This window comes from Schistocerca americana, chromosome 8 (genome assembly GCF_021461395.2).
Source record: "Schistocerca americana isolate TAMUIC-IGC-003095 chromosome 8, iqSchAmer2.1, whole genome shotgun sequence".
Lineage (NCBI taxonomy): Eukaryota > Metazoa > Arthropoda > Insecta > Orthoptera > Acrididae > Schistocerca > Schistocerca americana.
In genome coordinates, this window is record NC_060126.1 from 367,345,368 (window position 1) to 367,354,568 (window position 9,201).

The 9,201-nt window shown below is 44.8% G+C and overlaps 1 non-coding gene across 1 annotated transcript; it reads left to right on the plus strand.

The window, feature by feature from the left end:
* Window positions 1–8,800: 8,800 nt before the first annotated feature.
* Trnas-cga lies at window positions 8,801–8,876 on the plus strand. The gene has a single exon. It is a non-coding gene; the product is annotated as a tRNA-Ser (tRNA).
* The last annotated feature ends 325 nt before the right edge of the window (window positions 8,877–9,201 follow it).

Below are 9,201 nucleotides of genomic sequence, written 5' to 3' on the forward strand. Positions count from 1 at the left end.
CTCTGTTATTTTAAAAACTTCTATATTTGCTGCAACAAATAAATGCACTTCAGTCCGAAAGTCATTTTTTCCTTCTTGTTATTGTAGTTATCTCGGAAATGGATGCTTGATACAGAAAGCAGTCTTTAAATAAACTGTGTTGTGCAAGTAAAACTGTGAGCAACACGAATGCACCAAATAATCAATATATGGTATCTGATCAAAAGTGTCCGGATGCCCTTATGCAGTGCACAATTGACAGAGTGTTGGAGGTATGGTTCGTCTAAAGCTTTTCTAAGAACAGAGAAGTAAGTAACTAATGACGGGAAACAAAAAACGACGACCATTAGGTGTCACGAGAGGCTGAGCCGCCAGTATAAAATAGAGTATTGTGTTGTCAGTAGAGAAGCAGTGACCACCGACTGGGTCGGTCAGTGGAGTTCATTGACACCGACCGTGGACAAGTCGTTGCATGTCACCCAACTAACAACATTTCTAAAGCTGCCCAAGTCGGCCGTTGGTGATGTAACTGGAGTGGAAACGCGAAGGAACGACCGCAGCTAAAGCAAGACCAGGTGCATCGCATGTCCTGACGGACACAGACAGTCAAATATTGCGGAGAGTGGTTGCAAAAAAATCGTAAGAAATCGTCGGAAGGAATCTGTCGTGAATTTCAAAGTGCTGTCGGTAGCACGGGTAACATAATGACCGTGTGTAGCGAGATAAAAAGAATGGGATACAAAGAGCGGGCACATCTTCACAATCCACATACACTATGTGATCAAAAGTATCCGGACACCTGCAAAACCATCCGTTTTTCATATTAGGTGCATTGTGCTGCAACTTACTGCCATGTACTCCATATCAGCGACCTCAGTAGTCATTAGACATGGTGAGAGAGCAGAATGGGGCGCTCCGCGGGACTCACGGACTTAGAAAGCAGTCAGGTGACTGTTTGTCACTTGTGTCATACGTCTGTACGCGAGATTTCCACACTCCTAAATGGCACTAGGTCCACTGTTTCAGATGTGATAGTGAAGTGGAAACGTGAAGCGAGACGCACAGCACAAAAGCGTACATGCCGACCTCGTCTGTTGACTGACAGAGACCGCCGACAGTTGAAGATGGTCGTAATGTGTAATAGGTAGACATTTATCCAGACCATCACACAGGAATGACAAACTGCATCAGGATCCACTGCAAGTACTATGACAGTTAGGCAGGGGGTGAGAAAACAGATTTCACGGTCGAGCAGCTGCTCGTAAGCCACACATCACGCCAGTAAATGCCAAACGACGCCTCGCTTGGACGGTTGAACAATGAAAAGAACGTTGTATGAGTGAAGAATCACGGTACACTATGTGGCGATCCGGTAGCAGAGTGTGGGTATGGCGAATTACCGGTGAACGTCATCTGCCAGCGTGTGTAGCGCCAACAGTAAAATTCGGAGGCGGTGGTGTTATGGTGTGGTCGTTGTACCCCTTGTTGTTTTACGTGGCACTATCACAGCACAGGCCTACATTGATGTTTTAAGCACCTTCTTGCTTCTCACAGTTGAAGAGCAATTCGGGGATGGCGATTGCATCTTTCGGCACGATCGAGCACCTGTTCATAATGCACGGTCTGTGACGGAGTGGTTACACGACAATAACATCTCTGTAATGAACTGGCCTGCACAGAGTCCTGACCTGAATCCTACAGCACATCTTTGGGATATTTTGTAACGTCGACTTCGTGCGAGGCCTCACCGACCGACATCGATACGTCTCCTCAGTGCAGCACTCCGCGAAGAATAGGCTGCCATTCCCCACGAAGCCTTCCAGCACCTGAGTGAACGTATGCCTGCAAGAGTCTATAATCAAGGCTAAGAGTGGGCCGACACCATTTTTAATTCCAACTTTACCGATGGAGGGTGCCAAGAATTTGTGAGTCATTTTCAGCTTTGTGTCCTGATACTTTTTATCACAAAGTGTATTTCTGTAGCCATTGCTAAGCGACGCTTGTTGTGGTGTAAAGAGCGATGGCACCCGACAGTGGAAGACTGGAAACGAGTATTTGGAATGATGAACAACGCTATATTCTGCTACAATCCGATGGAAGGGTCTGGGTTTGGGGAATGGCTGGAGAACGTCAACTGCTACCACGTGTACAGGCTGCAGTGAGGTACAGAGCATGTGTTATTACAGTATGGACATGTTTTTCGTGGTTAGGATGTGGTTCCTGAGTGCGTTGAAGAAAACGCTAAATGTGGAAGGATATGAACACATTGTAGAACCTTATATAGTGTGTAAAGTGTGGAACAGTTCGGAGACCAAAATTGTCTGTATCGGCATGACAATGTACCTGTCATAAAACGGCATCCATGGGGCACTGATTTGTGTCCATAACATTCCTGAAACGGACTGGTCTGGCCAGAGTCCAGACATGAATCCAACGGAACACGTTTGAGACGACTTAATACGTCGACTTCGCTCCAGACACCAACGTTAAACATCACTACCTTCGTTGGTTTCGACTCTCGAGGAAGAATGGATTTCCATTCCTCCGCAGACATTCACATACATCACTCAAAGTCTCTCAAGTTCAACCTGACATAAAACCGGAGGTTGGACACGCCCCGTAGACCTAAATGTCCACTAATTGGTGTCCAAGTACTTTTGATCATACGTTGTACAGTCGTGCGTTAGGTTTTCATAGATGTTTGTCTGGCATGCTTTTCTACTGATAGAACCCAATGTTGCTAGTGTTGGGTGTGCCTGACAAACAATTTAAACACCCGAGGGTAATTTTGCTGAGGAATACGAAATAGAAAGAACGTGTGAAACCAGTAGTACAGAAGGCAATATAAGGATTAGAGCTGGAGAATGGGGATAAGACGTTAGTACAAACTATTCTTGAGTACTGCTTCACTGTTCGGTTTCGTTATCAAGTAAGCTTAAAAAGAGAAGATCGAAGGAATCTTTAGACGTGCTGACAGCAACACGACAGATAGGCATACTCCATGCAAAAGCAAAATTATTTAAATAATTATTTTATGTATTTTTAGTCCTTTGCATCTGAAACTGCTCAATGGGTTTTAGACATTTTGACGAGACTTGTATGTTTTATTTAAATAATTATATACATATAGATTTTTTCACCAGCGTCTACTACTCTATATGCATATGTCACAATATTGCAGACATCTCCTCCTCATTCCCCCTCTGTCCATCTCTTTTTCCCCTCTCTCTCTGTTCAGAAGTGGTCATCTGCTCGCACACCGCCTGGGATGCATTCAAATACTACCTCCACAACACATTAGTCCTGATGTGCAGCTGAGATGTCAGGCATTACCAACCTTACTGCCCTCGATCAACACCTATACCAAACAGACCAACAAAAAAGCGAGTTGATATTGCATTGTCATCGAGTTCTGAGCTATGTTTTAAATTTGACGCCTGTAACTAATCGGGAACTTAGTTTAAAATCAATAGCAAAATTTGAGCCAAACAAACACAGACGAGACAGCAATCTAGTAAGAATGTGTTAAACAAGAGGCGATGTCTTCTCACGAAACACTGTTTGGTTAATTATGAGAACCATTATTCAAATTAAATTGTGAAAGAATTGCAAACATTGTAAAAGTGGCGTCAAGATAATAAGGTAAGCAAGACCTGAGCACATATGGATGCATGTAGACTTGTCTTTTTTCTCACTCTATTCGTGAATAAGACAAAAAGTTTCTGACACTGCTAATAAGTACCCTCCACCAAGCACTGTGCTGTGCCATGTGAAATATGTATGCACAATTACAGAAGAAAGTGTCTCATTTGGCATGGAGATAGACCATTTGGACAGATGATATATATTTATAGATGAGGGGCAATGTATGGTACCAATGAGAGAGATTATGTCATCAGTGGTAAACAACGCTAAACGGCTAGGATAGAATGATTGGGATTACTGTTCCGTGAACGACGGGGTCATTGGGGATGGAGCGCACTCTCAGTAGGAAAAGGATGGAGAAGGGAATCAGCCGTGTCTTTTTCAGAAGACCAAGCCAAGATTTCCCTTAAATCACAGACAATATGTTTGTGGATGGCCGTACGAGGGTTTGACCCAGCGCTCTCGACAATGTATCTTATCATATCGCCACCTCGCTCGGCAACCATCTGCTAGGAGGAGCATCTACTCCATGATGAGGCAGAGATACGGCTAACAGAGCACGGAGCTCTGCCTGGTACTTCAAGCAGCAAGGATTCAAGAGAGGCGAAGAGGCCCATTACTGTTCGATTACACTGTAGACACAAATAACTAGAGACTTTAACTACCGCGAAATATATAAGTGTAACCATCCTTAGCGATCTAAAATGGAATCACCACATAAAGTGAATAGTACGAAAAGCAGATGCCAGATTGAGATTCGTTGAGAGAACCTTCAGAAAATTTCACTCATCTACGAAAGAAGTGCCTTACAGAACACTCGTTGGGCGAATGGCGCGTTCCGTTACGGGATCGTTTACTTGGCGGGAGGGCGTTACGAGGACGCAGAACAAACTCTAGTGACAGACGGCGCAAGAGAGGTTTTGAGTATCAAGGAGAGTTTTACTGTAGATATTTCGAGAGTATACTTTCTCAGAGTTGGGAGAATGATCGGGAGAAAAGATTAGATAAATTAGACATTTTATGGAACTTTAACGACAGCAAATTTTCCGTCGTACTATTCGTGAGTGGAGTAGGAAAGGGAGGAAAAGATGGTGTATGGAAGCAGAACAACTGTGTGCCACTCACTGTAAGGTGGCGCGCGGAGAACACATGTAGATGTTAGATCCAAGTCTCCAGCTGTTGTCTCAGATACGGGGCCGGCCGGTGTGGCCGTGCGGTTCTAGGCGCTTCAGTCTGGAACCGCGTGACCGTTACGGTCGCAGTTTCGAATCCTGCCTCGGGCATGGATGTGTGTGATGTCCTTAGGTTAGTTAGGTTTAAGTAGTTCTAAGTTCTAGGGGACTGATGACCACAGATGTTAAGTCCCATAGTGCTCAGAGCCATTTGAAGCATTTCAGATATGGGACTGAAAGCGCCGCAATAGTTGTGCGACGAGGTAGCGGAAAATCGACTGTTAGCTATTTGAAGGAACTCCTCCAGCATAGATCTGAAATGATTTTAAACAAATCACAGATAACCAAATCCTTGATGACGTAACAGGGTTTTATAAGCCCACTCCTCGCGCATCTCCCCATCGCACCCCCCCCCCCCCCCCCCCTCCCTCAGATTTAGTTTTAAGTTGGCACAGTGGATAGGCCTTGAAAAACTGAATATAGATCGAGAAAACAGGAAGAAGTTGTGTGGAACTACGAAAAAATAAGCAAAATATACAAACTGAATAGCCCATGCGTAAGATAGGCAACATCAAGGATAGTGTGAACTCAGGAGCGCCGTGGTCCCGTGGGTAGCGTGAGGAGCTGCAGCACGAAAGGTCCTTGGTTCAAGTCTTCCCTAGAGTGAAAAGTTTACTTTCTTTATTTTTGCAAAGTTATGATCTGTCCGTTCGTTCATTGACGTCTCTGTTCACTGTAATAAGTTTAGTGTCTGTGTTTTGCGACCGCACCGCAAAACCATGCGATTAGTAGACGAAAGGAAGTGCCTCTCCAATGGGAACCGAAAACATTTGATCGCAAGGTCATAGGTCAACCGATTCCTCCACAGGAAAACGTCTGATATATTCTATACGACACTGGTGGCGGCATGTGCGTCACATGACAGGAATATGTTGTCGACCCACCTAACTTGTACACTTGGCGAATGGGTAAAAAGATTCTTCTACCTTGCCCGATTTAGGTTTTCTTGTGGATGTGATAATCACTCCCAAAAAAGTGATGAAAACATAAGAGTTTGTCATGTAAACCGAAAATAAAAAATTAAAATTTTCACTCGAGGAAAGGCTTGAACCTAGAACCTCTCGTTCCGTAGCTGATCACGCTAACTACGGAACGACGGCGCTCCTCAGCTCGCGTTCTCCTTGATATTGCCTATCTTGCGCATGGACTACTCAGTTTGTATATTTTGCTTATTTTTTTCATAGTTCCACACAACTTCTTCCTGCTTTCTCGATTGATCTGTGTTCAGTTTTTCAAGGCCTATCCACTGTGCCAACTTATAACTAAATCTAAGGGGGGTGCGATGGGGAGGTTCCCTTGTAAGCAGGAAGTGCAGGTAGCGTGTATAGGAGTGTGCACACAGTGACTTTACATTTGAATCTAATCGGGCGTGAACCTGTAGGCATTCACAGTTCCAAAGCAGCCGCCAGTGAGAGCTCTTTTATGACGAAGCAAGGTCGCAGTGGAGCACGAACATACCTGTACGACCTTCTGGAGGTCACTCGCATCGCAAGGACAAACATCAGGCTAGCGAGAACGACCGCCGTACAATACGTACACAAGATAAGAGCTTCGCGCGCGTGGGCGCCGACAGCGAAACGACAGCCGGTTGCAGTTACCGTCCTGGCTTCCAACTTCACTCTGCGATGTCAGTGATCAAAGTGAAGCATACACGGATCAAACACCCAAATCAATTTCCGTCAACGTATTTGAAACTAATCAGCCGTGCCATTTCCACACCATGGAGTCACTGACGACTTCAGTCGGACGACATTGCAGCTAAGTGTCGTCTAGAAAGCACATTACAGTAATGTTTTTTCGGCCAACAGTAAGCAGAATAATTTGACTATTCAACAGACATTCATTGGCAGATTAGCAACCTTTTGTTCTCCGACATAAATCGTAAGGAACGCATTATGCGCAAGGAAGAGGAAAAAGAAAGGCAAGAACATACGATTATTATGCCAAAGATTACGGGATCCTCAAAGCCGAAGTTCTCATTCGAGTGGCGAGTGATGTCTGTATAACGTAGTTGTTACAACTATTCGGGCACTAAAACATTTGAGGAAACCACGAGAAACCTGAATCAGAACTGTGGACTGCCCCACAATCCATATTCTTGAATGCTTGTCGTATCTTCGTCGCTCACTTATTCAAAAATAGGGCAGTACATTTATTACAGAAATAAGATTATGCTATAGTTCGTTATGGAAAAATTTGATTCGTTAATAAAGAGGAGCATTACAGAATGTCATTCCTGTTTCAGTCGTTATACGCAGATTTACCGCGAATGGCGCGAACGTCAAAAGCATAGAGGCAGACACATAGTACTGTTACGTCCAGGTGCCCCGCAGAGAAAATTTTTCGACTGTCTGAAACTTAGCGAAAATCAGGTGACGTCTATAATATGCATGAGGTTGTGACGCTACGTTCCACACATATCCACACATACACCACATAAAAACTCTAGATGCCGGAAGTTGTCAAGACTAAATCGAAGAAGTCGCCAGAGGCAGTACAATACTGTCATGCACACATCGTAAGCTAGCGCAAGGCACGTTGAGCAGAAAACTGGTTAGACGATGGAGTCGTCTACCTACAAGAATTACTTCTTCATGGTTTTGATACAAGTAAGTGTAAAATGAATGTTGAGTTCTTGATTGACAACGATGTACAACATAAAAAAGTACTTAACTTTAATAAATGTTATGGTGAAACTCTTGTTTGATCTGCTGCATTTTTTCTCCACATCAGTATTTCAGAATTTATCGATAATTATATTTTACTGTGCCATCTCAAACTGCACGGACAGAAAAAAACGCAACACCAAAAATAATTAATGTACATAATGAAACTTCAGGAGTACATTTGCCTAGGTAACACATTTAAGTGATTAACTTTCCAAGATCGCAGGTTAATGTAAGTGCGACATAAGCTATTGTAAATGTAAAATCTGGTACATTAATCACCGCTGTAACCGCCAGAATGTTGAATGTAAGCGTGCGAACGTGCATGCATTATGTTGCAGAGGTGCCAGACGCCAGTTTGTGGGGGTGGTGTTCGTAACTATTGCACTTGTTCGGTCAGTACATGGACTGTTAATATGCTGTTTGTGGCTGATGCTGTAGCTGTCATCCGACGATGTCCCACATGTGCTCAGCTGGAGACAGATCTGGTGACGAAGCAGGCGAAGGCAGTATGTCGACTCTCTGCGCACTATGTTGGGTTACAACAGCAATATGTGGGCGAGAGTTATACTCCCAGAAAACGCCTGCTGGAATGCTGTTCATGAATGGCGGCACAGCAAAAATGTTCAAATGTGTATGAAATCTTACGGGACTTAACTGCTAAGGTCATCAGTCCATAAGCTTACACACTACTTAACCTAAATTATCCTAAGGACAAAGACACGCACCCATGCCCGAGGGAAGACTCGAACCTCCGTCGGGACCAGCCGCACAGTCCATGACTGCAGCGCCTCAGACCGCTCGGCTGATCCCGCGCGCGGCACTGCAGATCGAATAACCAGGCAAATCTGCAGCCAAGGTGCGATTGACAACAATGAGAGTGCTCTTGCTGTCATACGATATCGCACCTCAGACCATAACTCTAGGAGTGGCTGCAGTTTGTCTAGATGCAGACAGGATGGTTGCAGGCCATAAACTAGCCTCTTCAAACCGCCATCACTGGCACCTAGGCAGAACCAGCATTCGTCATAAACACAACAGATCTCCATCCTGTCCTCTAGTGAACTCTCACTTGATTCCACTGCGTCTAGATCGAAGCTGTCCTTGAAGTGAAATTTCCTGGCAGATTAAAACTGTGTGCCGGACCGAGACGCGAACTCGGGACCTTTGCCTTTCGCGGGCAAGTGCCCAACTGAGACAGGAGAGCTTCTGTTAAGTTTGGAAGGTAGGAGACGAGGTACTGACAGAAGTAGAGCTGTGAGGACGGGGCGTGAGTCGTGCTTGGGTAGCTCAGTTGGTTAGAGCATTTGCCCGCGAAAGGCAAAGGTCCCGAGTTCGAGTCTCGGTCCGGCACACAGTTTTAATCTGCCAGGAAGTTTCATATCAGCGCACACTCCGCTGCAGAGTGAAAATCTCATTCTGTCCTTGAAGTAACCGATTTGTAACGGTTCGTTGTATCACTGTGGTGCCAATTGTTACTCAGATAGCTGCTGTTGATGGAGTACGATGCGCGAGAGTCGTACGCCGAACACGACGGGTCTTGTCTCTCGGTAGTACCACGTGACCGTCCGGAGCCCGTTCTTCTTGAGGCCATACAGTATGTTAAGTAAGAGCGTCGTCGGCAGTCCACATACATGGTAAAAAAGATGTTGCCTTAGTTATTTCACAACCCAATAGAA